The sequence below is a fragment of the Lissotriton vulgaris genome, chromosome 8 (genome assembly GCF_964263255.1).
Source record: "Lissotriton vulgaris chromosome 8, aLisVul1.2, whole genome shotgun sequence".
NCBI classification, from domain to species: domain Eukaryota; kingdom Metazoa; phylum Chordata; class Amphibia; order Caudata; family Salamandridae; genus Lissotriton; species Lissotriton vulgaris.
In genome coordinates this window covers 1549998952-1550015343 of record NC_141696.1, presented here as the reverse complement: position 1 = coordinate 1550015343, position 16392 = coordinate 1549998952, and the positions used below count along the sequence as shown (strand labels likewise).

General features: G+C 47.9%; 1 long non-coding RNA gene across 1 annotated transcript in view; it reads right to left on the bottom strand.

The window, feature by feature from the left end:
• Positions 1–14993, bottom strand: part of LOC147700355 (uncharacterized) — a 39288-nt gene extending 24295 nt beyond the window's left edge. Inside the window, exons 1-2 of the long non-coding RNA XR_015299409.1 lie at positions 14920–14993; positions 13278–13363 (exon numbers count right to left, since the gene is read on the bottom strand). This is a non-coding gene — a long non-coding RNA (uncharacterized LOC147700355). The remainder of the gene's footprint in view (positions 1–13277; positions 13364–14919) is intronic.
• Positions 14994–16392: the final 1399 nt, after the last annotated feature.

The following is a 16392-nucleotide window of genomic DNA, read 5'->3' as shown; positions in this document are numbered from 1 at the left end:
ACCTTTGAAAAAAAAACACCCGACAGAAAACATGGGATAGCAGAAAATAAAAAATTAAAGAGCGGAAGTATAGACATTTTGATCAGTGCCACACGGCCAAGAATGGAGAGTGGCAGCGAATTTCATCTAACGAACATAGACCGGACCTTCCGCAAAAGAGGATCAAAATTAAGATGATATAATTCGGTGACTGAGGCAGAAAACATAACCCCCAAATATCTCTTAGGTCTTGAATTAATGCACCCGGCTAAATCTGGATGTAAATCCACATCAGACCCTCCACAAATTAATATTTCAGTCTTTTTTTTGTTGATCCGGTAGCCTGCTAAGGCTTCGAATTATTCAAAAAGCTGTAAGGCTGATGTCTGTGATTGCATATCAGTCTTAATTAAGGTGTGCAGAGCTACGGTGGAGTTCCACGCCTCCACGTAGTTTCCCTGGGCTTCCTGTTTCCTGCTCCTCCTCTTCTCCACGAGGCTGATGGCGGTGACAGCATTTTTGGCGTTTTCGGCGTGAGTGAAGCCTTTCAGAATTGCTCCGGAATTCTGAAACTCTGCGCGACCGGTGATACCGGTGATGCCGTAAATTGACTAACTGGCGGCTTGGCTTGGCTGGAATAGAAGATTGAAGGTAGCTGCTCTGTTCTCTGCCGTTATTTATGTCCTGGATATTTACATGCGGAGGAGGTCAGACGTTTTTCAACGCTTGCTTAAAAAGAAGGAGACCAGCGATTAGAGGTACTTGAATTTGACGGCGTTTCTGCTGGTAAAAAAATACTCTGTACCCCTCTCTGACTTTGGGACTTGAACTTCTGTTAATTTATCCCGTCTGCCCTTTTGACAATTGGCAGTGACTGCTGAGCGAGCAGGACTACATGTTCCAGCGTTCCCTGCGTTCTTGGGAATCACTTTCTTGTGCTGCTGAGTTATTACTGATTTTGTTTGTGCAGGGGGGTTCAAAAAGCCCAGTGAAGTATTATCTGTGGCCGCCTATTCATCCCCCGCAGTGGAGCGAAGCCAGTTTAAAATGGGAAAGCAGTTAACAGCTCAAGCTAAGGCTAGAATACGACGCCAGCAAATCAAAGAGGAATCAGAAGCGGCTAAACGGGCCAGTATGGCTGCGGATAAAGAAGACTCCTCTGCTGAAGTTACTGAAAGCTCGGGTGAAGATGAGCTCCCTGATGGTACTTCGATGTTGACCCCTCAGCTTAATCTTGGTATTGATGGGACGCAGGAGGCACCTCTGGCACCTGCCGCGGACGCGGCTCAGCTTCTGATTATACCGGCAAAACCACCTGAGTGTCCTAGTCAAAGTGGATTGCATGTCGCACAGGCACCGAAAGAGGTTAAGATTCCCATTGTTTCTAAAGTCTCCAAACAATTCCCTTTATTTGAAAGGAAATCTACGATACCTGCTTCTATTAACATTGCTTTCCCTGCCTCTGGACTGACTAATAGTGCATGTGCAGGGTCACCGACCGCCTCAGCAGTTATTACTTGATCAGAAAACTGTGAGAATTTGGGCTCAATAACGTGTGCTGCTATCCCAGTTGAGTCAACAGTAACTAATTCTGTATCTCTAACTGAAAGAATTTCTTCATCGGGCAGTAAAGAAATGTTTGCTTCGGCCTCCCTTGTTTCAATGCAAATAAACCCTGCTTTTACTGGCACCACTTTCATGCAAAGTCCGATTTTGGAGATGGATACTGAGACTACCGGTGATTTTCAGATATTGGTTAAAGATATGTTAAACCTGATTCTGGGGGAGGTGAGAGAGATGAAGCAATTTCAAAGGGTGGAGTTGGAAGTTATTAATCAACGTTTGGATAAAATTGAGGACTCGATGACCTCGTTTCCAACTCGTTTGCAGGAGGCAGAGACTAGAATTTCGGGCCTGGAAGACAATGTGTTCATTGTAAAGAAAGATGTTTCAAGCATGTCTACATTTTCCAAGGAACTTGAACTTAAACTCGACGAGTTGGAAAATTATAATAGGTGGTCAAACCTCAGAATAGTGGGTGTACCAGAAAACATTGAGGGATCGGATATGAAGCAATGGATTACTTCTTTTTTTGCTCAGAGGTTATCCCTGAGTTTAAAGGGGATCTTACAATTACCCAGGCGCATCGAGTTCTGGCTCGCCCATTTCTTAATTCTACTTTTCCTCGGACTATCCTTGTGAATTTTGCTGATGTCCGGGTTAAAGAAACTATTCTTTCCCAAGCCTTTAAACAAAGACAATTTTCTGCTAACCCTACTACCAAATGTCGGATTTTTTCCGATATGTCTGCAGCGGCTGCCAGACGGAGAAAGGAATTCGTTAAGATTCTTCAGTTGTTTAAGGACAAAGGCTCTCATGCTTCAATTGCGCAGCAATCGAAGTTAAAAGTACTGGTAAAGGGTAAATTCTACATGTTCACTGATGTGGACAAAGCACGGGAGCTACTAGGCCAGATGGCACAGGGATAGGATGACTTCAAGATTTGATGTTGGTGGTTTTCGATATGCATTCTTATTTTTGTGAAAATATTTTGTGGGATGATGCCCGGTTTATCCTTTCCTTTTTTCTTTACTTATTCAATTGACTATAAGGGGGGGGGGCAGGTCAGGAACAGGGGAGCCATGGGGCTGAAGGGCACAATAACAAGGCGCCTTCATGTGTGGGGTTAGCACCGCGTGGCCAGCGTGGGAGGGAGGAGAAGGTGTTGTACAGGGCCACGGGGCTAGGTGTAGGAGGGAGGGGCGGGGTGGCTGGGGTGGGGTGTGGTTTGAGTGGGGGAAAAAAGGAAAAAATTGAAGTATTTGGGGCAGCAATGACAAATTGTTATGACAAAGAAGGTGGATGGTAATGGCTGGAAAGATTTGTTCTAAAATTGTTTATCTATATGTCTATTAGGGGGCTCAAAATAATCTCTTTTAATTTTAATGGGTTAAATAACAGAAAAAAAATGCGAGCTATTGAGTCTTGGATCAAAACAGAGAACCCAACAGTTGTAATGCTGCAAGAAACTCATATTTCAGCGGCAAAAATTGAAGCCTTTTCTATGTTCAAACCCTGGGCCTCATATCGCGGGTTCTCATGTGCCCCAGAATCTAAACGGGGGGTGGCCCTCTTTTTAAAACGGAATTTGGAGGTGGACATTGTCCAGTTTGAGGATGGGGGGTGGGGGGCGGGCCGGTGGTGTTGGGTTACATGTTCAATAAAAGAGAGGAATAGGCCAATTACCTTTGTTTCTTTTTCTGCCCCAGTGGAAGATCGTCCCCAAATTTATGAGGATTTGTTCCAATCATTGCTGATGGTCAGGGGGGATATAGTTATTGGGGGAGATTTTAATATCCTAATGGATACAAAATTAGATTCTACTATCTCCTCCAGAAAACAATTGAAACCTAAATCACGAAGATCTATTATGCACAATATATCCGTACTTGATCTCTGCGACCCATGGCGCTTACAAAACCCACAAAAGAAAGACTTCACTTGTTGGTCAGAAAGACATAAATCTTCTTCCCGTATTGATTTCTTCTTGGCCTCTAGGTTATTAAAATTTTCTTACCAAAAGTCTTTCCACAATGGATTTTCAGATCATGCCATGTTGGTTATTGAGTTTACGGTCAGTGAAGAAATTCGAATTCCTAAAAGATGGATATTTAACAAGGCATAACGACAAGATGATAACTGGATTAATTCATTAAAATTAGAGATTGTAGAGTTTATATCTCGTAACTCTGGCACGGCTCCTCTGCATATCATTTGGGATTCATTCAAAGCTTTTATTCACGGCATTATAATAGGCAAAGATGCAGCAGAATGGCGTACTATTATACAAACTAGGATCTCACTTTATCAAAAGATACATACATTAACTTTGCTGCGACAATCCAATTTTTCTAGTGCCGCTCAAAGTAAATTGAATGATGCCAAACGTGAACTCAGTGTACTTTTTTCTACACAGAGTAAACAACAATTTCATGAACAATCTCAAAGGATTGATGAAGAGAGTAATTTTACCGGCAAACTCCTAGCTTTGCAGGCGAAAGAGCCAGCCGCTGCAAATCTGATCCGCTCTCTAAAATGTCCCACCACACAGATAGAGTCATCACAGTCTGATGTAATTGGCTCTATAATGGTTTCCCATTATAAACAGATATATAGTCAACATCAAGATATAGATTATTCTGAGCTTTCAAATTTTCTGGGCAGATACGATTTGCCTTCTCTTTCACAGGTGGAGTGGGAAGTAATGATGAGCCCATTTTCTAAGACCGAATTAGAAGTGGCGATCAAGGACTTGCCAATTGGTAAGGCTTGTGGCCCTAACGGTCTCCCATCCGAATTCTTTAAGGTTTTTTTAGTGCCTTTTCTGATTTGTTACTTCAATTATTACATTCTATGTTAGCTGGGGGGCAAGTTCCAGATTCTTTCGGTGTGGACACAGTTGTCAGTTTCCTGAAGAAAGGTAAAGATCCAAAAGACCCTAACTCATATAGGCCCATTACACTATTGAACACTGACTATAAGATCACTACCAAAATTATTATCAACACGTTTTAATACTATTGCGGCAGATCTTATCCATCCCGATCAAAATGGTTTTGTTGCGGGTCGGCAGCTCGCCACAAACATTCATTTCTTGGCCGAAGCTTTAGGTTATTTTCAGATTAAAAAGATCCCTGCTTTAATTTTATTGTTAGATGCGGAAAAGGCTTTTGATTTGGTGGTTTGGACAACTTTATTTGGTATTTTAGAGCACTTTGGAATACCTACACAAATCATAAGTTTAATTCAAAATCTATACACGGGTGCTCAGGCAAATATAATTATTAATTCTGCTATGGTGGGCACAGTGTCGGTCCAACGAGGCACAAGGCAGGGTTGCCTTTTGTTCCCTATTCTTTTTGCTTTTTTTATTGAGCCGTTAGCAGCAGCAATTTGCAAATTGGTACATATTGTCCCTCCGATCATCTCTATGGCTAAAATCAAACTGTATGCTGACGATATTAGAAATTTTGATCAGGTTGTATTGAATACAGCAAAGGAACAAAATACGAGGCCCATGTGTGGCCTGTGCCATTTATTTGATATAACTGTACTGAATACACCGAAGCAAAGCAACGCGAGACCATTGTGTGTTCTTAACCATTTGTTTATGTAAAGAAACTTAGAGAGAGATACACTTCCTCTAGTGGTATTGACAAAAGTGATTATATGAAATGTATGCTTTTCTCCCCACCAGAACCATTGTTCTTATATACTCAGACATGTGCCATGGTCACTTCTCAATACAAACGTCAGGTAACATACTACTGGAACTTTGGCTTAGCGTATGTTTGCCGGAAACTATAAACTTTCTGATCTACTTAGTATTTCATACAAATCAACCACAGGAGGGAGGTCTTGAGTGACTGTGCAATAAAAGTATGACACCATTTAAACTGGAATGTTCCTCTACAAAGACCAGATTACTAAATGTTCTATTATGGGCATATCTGCAGTAGACACTATGACCGTATGAACATTGAAGACTGCTGTTATGTTCCTGGAGGTCTGCCCCCGGCGCCCCGAGGGCTGGACGCGTTGGTCATGTGACTCCCTACAATAAAAAGAGGTCTAGCACGTGCGCGGGCGTTCAGAGAGAGAGACGCACAGACCGAGCAAGCAAACTTATTCCCAGTGTCCGGCTGAGTTTATTATAGGGCCACGTGTTAGGCCTAGTTAGGATTAGATGCCCCTGAGTGTAGGTCCCAGAGTGATCTCCCTAGGGCAGTCCTGTCCCCATCTCACGACACAACAATTGGCGACGAGGGTGGTTGTCGATCCCTCGCTCAGGGTGTGTGTGTGCCCCTCCTGGGGTGAGGCGGCTGCGGGTGCTCCCAATTGCCCGCGGTGCTCGTGCCTTGCTGCCACGCACCCCCCCGCACTGCTCGCCTGCAGGAACAACTTATATCCCTGGCTCTCGACAGGTGAGCGGCGCTGGCTTGCACCTTCCTGCTGCGTACAGGAGCTCGAGTGGTCGCGCGAGGTCCTCCCTCTGTGGACCCTCCACGCCCGGTGCCGCACCGTGCTTGGCTGCACGTGCGTGAATCGCACCTCGGCACGCCTGGCGAGGCGCTCCGGTCGGCGCCCGGTCCTGCCCAGCTGCTCGAGGGGACGTGGTGCCGACTCGTCCCAGGCCTTCACCCTGCCACCCGACTCTGGTGCGCAAGGGCCATCATTTGCCCGGCCCGTGGAACCCACCTCGCCTGAGCGCGTCCACCGCTCTCTCCGCACTAATCCGAGTGCCCCTTCGGATCATCCCCCGGCTGCCCACGGACCTGCTCCAGAGCGTCCAGGGCGATGGCTACCATTCCGCCCATTGAACCGTTTGTGGTGGAGGGTGCGCCCTCCACTCTCGCACCGAAGTGGAAGGAGTGGGTGGACAGGCTCCTGATATTCTTCGAGGCCACCAAGGTCCACAAGGAACAGAAGCGCGCCATGGTCCTCCATCTTGGTGGCAAGGACATCCACTCTATCGCCCGGACCCTTACGGAGGCGACTCCCAAGACCCATCACACCCTAATCAATGCACTCAACGCGCATTTTGAACCAATGGCCAACCAGGATTATGAACGATTCATCTTTCGGCAAGCACGGCAACTGCCAGATGAGTCACTGGACGCATATCACTCCAGGCTAAAGAAACTAGCACTAACATGTGGATTCCAGGACGTCACGGAAGAGATCAGGGGCCAGATCATCCAAGGATGCGCCTCTGCTAAGCTGCGCGAGAGAATACTGGAGGAGTCGGGGAAGCCTCTACCAGATATCCTCACGCTGGGTCGCACAAAGGAGCTGTCCAAGGCCAGGGCAGCCCACATGGAAGCGGCACTACAAGCCAACATGAAAATGGAACCGGTTAACAAAATACAAGTCCGCCCACAGCCCAAATGGGCCAAACGAACAACAACCCCTCAGGGCGGAGCTTCAGCGCAGTCATGTGGCTACTGTGGTGGCCCAAAACATCCGGCGCCAGAATGTCCAGCACGGGGCAAGAGATGCTCAGGTTGCAGAAAAATGAATCACTTTGAAAAAGTGTGCAGGTCCAAGAAGTTCAGCAAGCCTCGCCAGACAATACACACGGTTGCTGAGCCCGAAGGTGCTGAAGGAGAACCCAGCAACAGTGATATGGACGATGACGAGGAGGAGCGGTCCGTACACAAGGTGCACATGATCGGCACCACCACTAGACGCACCAGGACGCTGCCACAGTGCTCCATACAGGTGGCCGATCAGGACATCATGGCGACAGTCGACACGGGCGCCTCGATAAATCTCATGAGTGCATCCCTCTACAGAGACATGGCTACCCCTCCCAGCCTCCGCTCCACTCCGATCACCGTTTTTGCCTACGGTCAGGACGTTCCCCTCCGCATCCGTGGAAAATTTAAAGCAGCGGTCCGACACGGGGACAAAATCACGCGAGCCAACATCTTTGTGTCGGAAGAGGGTCAAGGTATGCTCCTGAGTTGCCGGACGGCAGAGGACCTGGGGGTGGTCACATTCGCATTTGGTGTGCATGAGGAATCGGTACAGCAACTCATTGTAGACTTTTCTGACCTACTTGAAGGAATTGGATGTTTCAAGGGCCGGGAGATACATCTGCACGTGGACCCCACTGTTCAACCGGTGGCCCTGCGACACCGTCGCGTTGCGTTCCACTTGAGACCACTGGTTGAGGAAGAGCTGCAGAAGCTGGAAGCGGCGGGGATAATTGAGAAAGTGTCCGGTCCCACCCCCTGGGTGTCGCCCATCGTGGTCACGAGGAAGCCAAAACAGCCTGGAGCGGTCCGGATTTGCGTAGACATGCGCTTACCCAATGCTGCCATCAAGAGGGAGCGCCATATCACCCCCACGATAGATGACCTGATTGGGGAGATGGCTGGAGCCCGGTGGTTCTCCAAATTGGACCTCCGGGCGGGGTACCATCAACTCGTACTGGACAAGGAGTCCCGGAACATCACAACGTTCTCCACCCACATTGGACTGCGCAGGTACACCAGGTTGAGTTTTGGAATCTCCAGTGCTGCCGAAGTTTTCCAAAATGTCATCCAGGAACTGATTGCTGGTATACCGGGGGTAATCAATGTCAGTGATGACATCATGGTGCACGCAAGAACAATCCCAGAACACAACCAACGCTTGGCGCAGGTTTTCCGCAGGCTCCGAAGTGCGGGGCTCACACTGCACCGAGACAAGTGCGAATTCCTACAGAACAAACTGGGATTCTTCGGATATGTGTTCTCAGCCGAAGGCGTCAACCCTGATCCTGACAAGGTTAAAGATATCAAGGATGCACCACCGCCCACAACGGTCACGGAGATCCGAAGTTTTCTCGGGATGGTAAATTACTGTGGCCGTTTCATAAGGGACTTAGCCAACCTGACTCTCCCCCTGCATGAACTAACCAAAGACTCCACCCCATGGAGCTGGGGACCTGAACAGGAAAGGGCATTTCAAGACATTAAGAGCGCACTCTCCAGCAGCACCACGTTGGCGTTCTTTGACCCACGACACTCCACTCTCATTGCAGTAGATGCCGGACCGGCGGGACTGGGGGCCGTTCTGATGCAGAGAGCCCGAGACGAGATAGACTGGTCCCCTGTTGCCTTTGCTAGCCGGTCCCTCACGGACACAGAACAAAGATATTCCCAAATTGAGAAGGAGGCCATCGCAATACATTGGGGATGTCGTCACTTCCATTTGTACGTCTACGGCAAGCCCTTCACGGTGGTGACAGACCACAAACCGCTGCTGGCTCTGTTCTCAGGCATCTCATCCAAACCACCCCCAAGAATAGAAAAATGGATTTTACAACTGCAAGAATATAATTGCACTATTGAATACCAGCCAGGGGCGAAGAATCCGGCGGATTACCTATCACGACACCCTAGGCCCGCAACCCCTGAAGAGATGGATGAGGCAGAAGAGACGGAAGCCTATGTACAGTGGGTCGTGGCCAGATCATGCCCGCGTCCCATATCCCTGGAGGATGTCGTGAGCGCCACGGCTCAGGATGCCTGCATACAGCGGGCCAAGGACCTTCTCCGAACTGCCAACTGGCAGAAGGCCAAGGAGGGCTGGAAAGTACTCCCCCCTGAGGCTCAGAAGATCATGGACAGCTTGTACCACGTGAGGGCTGAACTAAATGAAGATGCGGCGGGATGCCTCCTGCGGGGGCGTCGCCTAGTAATCCCAACGGCTCTGACAGGACGAGTGGTCCAACTGGCCCACATAGGACACCAGGGGATGGTCAAGACGAAGGCCCGACTGCGGACGAAGGTATGGTTCCCGCTCATGGATGACATGGTGGAGAGTGTGGTGCGATCGTGCGCGGCCTGTCAAGTTACGGGCGACAACCCCCGTGAGGCCCCCATCATTGTGGAACCCCGGCCACAAGGACCCTGGGAGAGAGTCAGTATGGACTTTGGCAGTCTCCCGGATGGAAGACACACGCTGGTAATGATAGACGACCACTCAAAGTACCCTGAAGTCGAAATTGTCACAAGCACCAGTGCAGACTGTGTCATCCCCAAAATGGAAAAAATCATTGCCACTCATGGAGCCATGAGAGAACTCAGAACAGACAATGGACCGCCATTCCAGGGTCAAGACTTTGCTGAATACCTATCGTCTCTGGGAACACGTCACAGGCGCATAACACCTCGGTGGCCTCAAGCTAATGGGGAGGCCGAGAGGTTCATGAGGACTCTGAACAAGGTTATCCGTATTGCCCACGACAAGGGGCAGTCAGTGGAAATGGCCATTTTTACATTTCTCCGAAGTTATCGCCAGACCCCGCACTCCACAACTGGGGTGGCCCCCGCACACCTCCTTCTAGGAAGGGTGATAACTGACTCCATCCCTCATCACCCCCAGTGGGCACCTGCAATGATAAATGAACACGCAGTGGAAAAGAAAAGAAATTCTGCATGTGAAAAGATCAGTCAGAGACGCCGGGCTGTGGCCCCGCACTTCAAAAGAGGTGATGTGGTGCTCATCAGAAATCGTGTAACTGGGGGCAAGTTTAAACTTAACTACGAGAAGCGACCATGGCGAGTCATCGGAGTGAAAGGCACCCGCCTCACGGCCATTCGAGGACGAGACAGGGTGACTCGCAATGTGTCTCATTTCAAACTGTATCATCCTTCAAGCCTCGAGCCAGGGTGCCAGCAAGGCGGTGAACAAACCGAAACTGCAACCAATGTGCCGGCCGTTGAATCAACAACTTGTCATGAGGTCAGGCAAAGTAGCGAGCATCAGGTTTCCAGCGAAGAAGTGGGAGGTGACGCGGAGGTCCTGGATGAGGCCCCAGATCCGGAGGGGGCAGACAGAGAGGCGCCAAGTCACGAGTTGGAGGTTGGAACGGAACTGATGACTCACCGGGGGTCCCAACGTCGGCTACGTGACAATCCCACCCCCTCCGGCTGGCTGAGAGATTACTTTACGTAAGACTGTTCCCATTTACATATATACATGTGCAGTTTGAACTGAGTGGCCTGGCATTTAAAGGACGCTGAAGGTATCGGTCCCAATGTTTCATGAGCAAGAAAAGTTATGTTTAATTGTGTTCATTGTTTGCGTTTTTGGTTTTTCCTTATTTTAGGAGGAATGTTATGTTCCTGGAGGTCCGCCCCCGGCGCCCCGAGGGCTGGACGCGTTGGTCATGTGACTCCCTACAATAAAAAGAGGTCTAGCACGTGCGCGGGCGTTCAGAGAGAGAGACGCACAGACCGAGCAAGCAAACTTATTCCCAGTGTCTGGCTGAGTTTATTATAGGGCCACGTGTTAGGCCTAGTTAGGATTAGATGCCCCTGAGTGTAGGTCCCAGAGTGATCTCCCTAGGGCAGTCCTGTCCCCATCTCACGACACAACAACTGCTACACCCCAAGTGCCAACTCAGATTAACCAAATAAGAGTGGTTGGCACTGGCTAGTAATATTTCTAGCAAAAGAGAATTCTGTCCGAATTCTATATGTCAATCTTAAAAATGAAATATCAGACAGAATATTATTTCACAATAAAAGGTCTGATTAATGGGGTGCAAGCACTTTTTATTTTATTTCTCATGAGCTCAACGCAATCATGTCCGAGATATCTCCGAACCATTAACGTGACCCCAAAGTGTTTCCTTACACCTCACTACACCATGTAGTCTGCCGTCTAGATTTATGGTCACATGACCGGACAACTTTGTTTGAATCCCTAAAACGCGGCCAGACTCACTCTGTGCCGACGTTCGTAAGAAAGTCAGCAGACCGGAGAACGCCACAAGCATACTTTAAGGTCAGTTTCATCACCTAACCCTTTCCAACCCTAGCGCGTTGACCGATGATTACTCACCCACGAGCAAAACTCAGTTTGAATTTTGCCGTTCATTTTTTCACAGATTCGTTTTTTTTCACAGATTTGTTTTTGATCTTCGAGAAAAGGCTTGTAAGTGACACGCCGTTTCCCTTATATTTTTTCACATTTAGTATCAGTGCTGGCAGGAACCTCACGGGGCTAGGGGCAAACCAGGTGTTATTATAATCCCACACACATGATTTTGAAAGCGCATGCATATTTTTATGTATTTTGTGTTACATGTATATAGTGTACATATTTAAACAATATCCTAATGGTTCACTCATACACTCTTTACAGTATCTGTTCCCTGACGAAGGGCATTCAACAGTGCCCGAAATGCATTGGATGTCTTCACATGACATTGCCTGAAGTATAAGATGTTTAAAACTCACATGGTAACGATTTGAAATCAAAAAAGGAATGTAATACTCTAAAACAAGACTATGAACTAACTGAAAAACAAGTGTGGAAGTCTTTTTCTACTAGAAAGACAACTAAATTGTGTGCCCAAAAGGGATGAAACTAGTGGTTCACTAGCCTCACATATAATCAATGTGCAAGCACTTTCGCCATTTGAGCTCCTCACTTTTGGGGAGATTATAGTGGGTTGGGTAAATGTATGAGATGCCTCTGACAGCAAGTAGATCAAAGTAATATTATGAATATTTTGGGAAACTATTTTGGATTCCAGACAAAGCAGGCTGCTGAACATTCCGAGCACAGCATCCACATAGAGACAAATGACCCCATCTGACAATCCACTGCCTAAGTATCTGCCTGATGAACATTCCAAGCACAGCATCCACATAGAGACAAATGACCCCAAGCTGACAATCCACTGCCTAAGTATCTGCCTGATGAACATTCCGAGAACAGCATCCACATAGAGACAAATGACCGCCAGCTGATCATCCACCGCCTAAGTATCTGCCTGATGAACATTCCGAGCACAGTATCCACATAGAGACAAAGGACCCCGAGCTGACAATCCACTGCCCGAGTATCTGCCTGATGAACATTCCAAGCACAGCATCCACATAGAGACAAAGGACCCCGAGCTGACAATCCACTGCCTGAGTATCTGCCTGATGAACATTCCAAGCACAGCATCCACATAGAGACAAATGACCCCCAGCTGACAATCCACTGCCTAAGTATCTGCCTGATTCCTTGCAGACTTGGCATTGCCAGAGTGAAAGCAAAGTCCAGCACCAAACGCTCTGTGGCCTGGCTGAGGGGGTGTACGTGTTGTTTAGGAGACCATAACTGGTGGCATGAAATGACTGTTTCATATAAAAGATGTATAGGTGCACCTCAGGGTAGGCTTTTGACATTAGGCCTCTTGTTGATTTAAGTGTGGGTTCAATATTAATTTTGGGTTTCATTAGGCCTTGCTAACAGCGTGGATAGCGAAGCAGAGTATCATATTTTTTGAGTATGGGGAGCTTATAGAGGAAAATAAATAGCTGTTGTGTCCCCCAGCGGGCTTCTGAGCTGTGGGGAGTCATTTGTTGGCAACTAACTCTTGGCCTAGCCTTGCAGAAAGAAAAGTACTCGCATGTCCAGGCAATGTTAACCATTTGTAGTGAGCTCAGGGTCTGAAATATGTAGTCATTAATCCCAATGTTAATGAAAATGTCTATATATTGGTTTCATGGTTTTTGCGTGTCAAGAGTAAAACAAACCCAAAACTAGCCTCCAGCTTGAGGGTTGAACATGTGCTAGTTTTTCAACATGAGGTTTTAATTACGTCTTGCTAGTAGGCTTGAGAGTGAACTATAGTGTTGTATTTTCGGTTACAGAGAGCTAACAGACTAATGTATGATTTAGCAGTTTTAGACATAACGAAAAAATAAGCGATCATCAACCCCAACCTGGATTGGAGTACTTACCTAAGGAGGAGGAGTCTCAACAATGCTGAAAGTAGACGAAGACTTGCATAGGAAGAAGAGATGAACATGTAGAACCAGCATAAAGACTGACAAAAAGGGAAAGAAGGAACAATTAGAAGACAGAAAAAACAATACAGAGGGATGACACGGAGAGGAAAAACCAACATAGAACCATAAGGTTCTCTCATTCTGGCAATCTTTGACCCCCAGACCTGGGAAGCGGAGGACAACCAACGAGGAGTGGACTCACGGAGGAGGATACTGTGCTGCACAGTGAACACGATGAGGAGCTCCAGCACATATGTCAGCCAGGAGGAATCAAAGCTGAGGAGCTCTGTTGGAGGGAAGACCACCAACAAGGAGTCGACTCACAGAGGAGGATACCCTGCTGCTCAGGGAACATGAGGAGGAGCTCCAGCACGGATGACAGTCAAGAAGAATCGAAACCAAGGAGCTGCTGTTGGAGGGAGGAGGACCATGGAGCCAAGGGGCAGACCTAGAAATACAGGTAAATGACAGAGATGGAAGCCTGCACTCCACCTGGAAACACTGTGGCCCCACCATGGTTCTGATGAGGACCAGGTGCGTGACAGAGGTAGTTCGGGGAAGGAACTGGTAGGCAAGAGTACGAGCATAGAGGCTGGTGCGGAGTCCAAGGAGAACAACCGGGGTCAAAACCATGACAATCGTGCATTCATGACCCTCAAATCTCCTGGGTTTCTTTTCTTTTAGAAGCAAGTCTTGATGGCCAAACTAAGTGCCTAATTCTTGTGATGGATAAGAAAGTGTGAAGGGCTAAGAAACATAGCAGAAGAAAGGATAAAACAGGAGAAACAAAGAGGAAGAAATTCAGGCAGACCATAGAAAGCAGAAAAGGATGGAAAAGATATAGGGCTAGATGTAGGTAAATCAGATTTACCGATTCATAAATACCGAATTTTACCGGTTCGGTATTCATGAATCGGTAAATCTGATGTAGGTAATTATTCGGTAACAAATACCGAATCAGTAGGATTCGATATTTACCGATTCGGTAATTACCGAATCGGTTTTTGCCATTGATTCCTATGGGCCTTGAAGCCCATAGGAATCAATGGCAAATACCGATTCGGTAATTACCGAATCGGTAAAATTACCGAATTGCCAAGGGGGACGGGGTGTCACCTTGACACCCTGTTGCACCCCTGTTTCTGGCTTGTGTGCCATGTGACACACATACATGCCCTTAGGGCAGGTATGTGTGCCACATGGCACAGGTGTACATGCACAGATGTGCATGTACACAGGAATTCATTATTTACCACCCAATAGTATTGGGTGGTAAATAACGAATTTTTAAGGGCCTGTGGCACTGTTTACTGTGCCACTTACATATTGATTTACAGAATCGGTAAATTTACCGAATCAGTATTTTACCGATTCTGTAAATTAACTGAATCGATAAATTTACCGATTCTGTAAATCAAAGGCCCCCTACATTACAAAACCCAAATACCGGTCGGTAACGGCCGAAATCGGCCGTTACCGACCGGTATTTGGTCTCCTACATCTGGCCCATAGTTGGGAAGAACAGCAATAGATCCATTGGATCTCCAATAATCGAGATTTTTATTTATTTGACCTGTGTTAAAATGACACTTACCTTTAATCTGGGGACATTGGAGGTGGCGCCTCCGCCGCTCTTTGGAGCTATGAAGAAATCTGCAGGGCCAAATCCTAGGGAGAGTAGAAGAAAGAATCCTATTAGATCTTTACTGACTTTTCAAAGAATTTGAACCTGTATGATGAATGGAGAACAATAAAACAGTTACACAGAAAGCCTTGTAATTGACCTGGGTTACTGTATTTAAACAAACAAAACAGAGACCGAGAAATGAATATGCAGAGTTCCTCAGCCTCACCCTTTTCAACATGTACATAACACTACTCACCAACATCACTGTCTTTTCCAACAGCGATCACACACAAGTCATCTTTTCCCTGACGACGAAACAACCAACGCCAGAACTAACTTCTCAAACTGCATGACCATGAAAGCAGACTGGATGCAAACCAAATGCCTGCAGCTCAACTCTGACAAGACAGAAGTACTGGTCTTTGACATCAAGACCTCCCCAATGGACTCCACCTGGTGGCCATCAAAGATAGGACCAAACCCTGCACCCACAGACCACGCAAGTAATCTAGGATCACCCTATTCAGCATGGCGGCTCAAGTCAAAGCAAAAAATCTTCAAATGGATGCCTCAGAACACATGGCGCAGTATTACAATAAGTGCCCTGGGGCGCAACGGGCGTTTGCGGCCCCTTTGCGCGACCCTGGGGCAATTTGGTATCATAGAAGGTGGTGCAGACGCTTGTGTGTTCCCTTCTATAATACCGATAGCGCTGGCACACATAAAGCGTCAGCGCTGCCTTCAGAGGGTGTTTCCTCATTTGCATAGGAGCTTGCCCTATGCAAATGAGGGAATTCCTTTGACTCTGCGCTTGCGGCGTAATACAGAAGCACGCGCAGAGTCAAAGGAGCCCTCAGGAGGTGCACTGAGAGTGCACCATTTTAAAGGTGGCGCACTGTCAGTGCGCCTCTTGACAGCAGCCCTCCGCAGTGACTAGAGGGGGTCCCATGGACCCCCCCCAGACATCCCCCTGCAGGCGGGTGCTGTCACTGACTGCACCCGCTTGCAAGGGGAGCTCTATTCCGGTGTAAAAGTGCAGGCGGGTGCCACCTGCACTGTGAAAACATGGAGCAGATGCTCCGTGTTCACACATGAATGCGCTGCCACAGGAGAGGTGGGAAGGGGAGAGGCTGCACAGGAGAGGTGGGAAGTGTCAAGGCTGCACGGGAGAGGTGGGAAGGGTCGAGGCTGCACGGGAGAGGTGGGAAGGGTCAAGGCTGCATGGGAGAGGTGGGAAGGGAAGAGGCTGCAGAGGAGAGGTGGTAGGGGAGAGGTCGCACAGGAGAGGTGGGAGGGGAGAGGCCACACAGGAGAGGTGGGAGGGGAGAGGCCGCTCAGGAGAGGTGGGAGGGGAGAGGCCGCACAGGAGAGGTGGGAGGGGAGAGGCCGAGGCCGCACAGGAAAGGTGGGAGGGGAGAGGCCGCACAGGAGAGGTGGAAG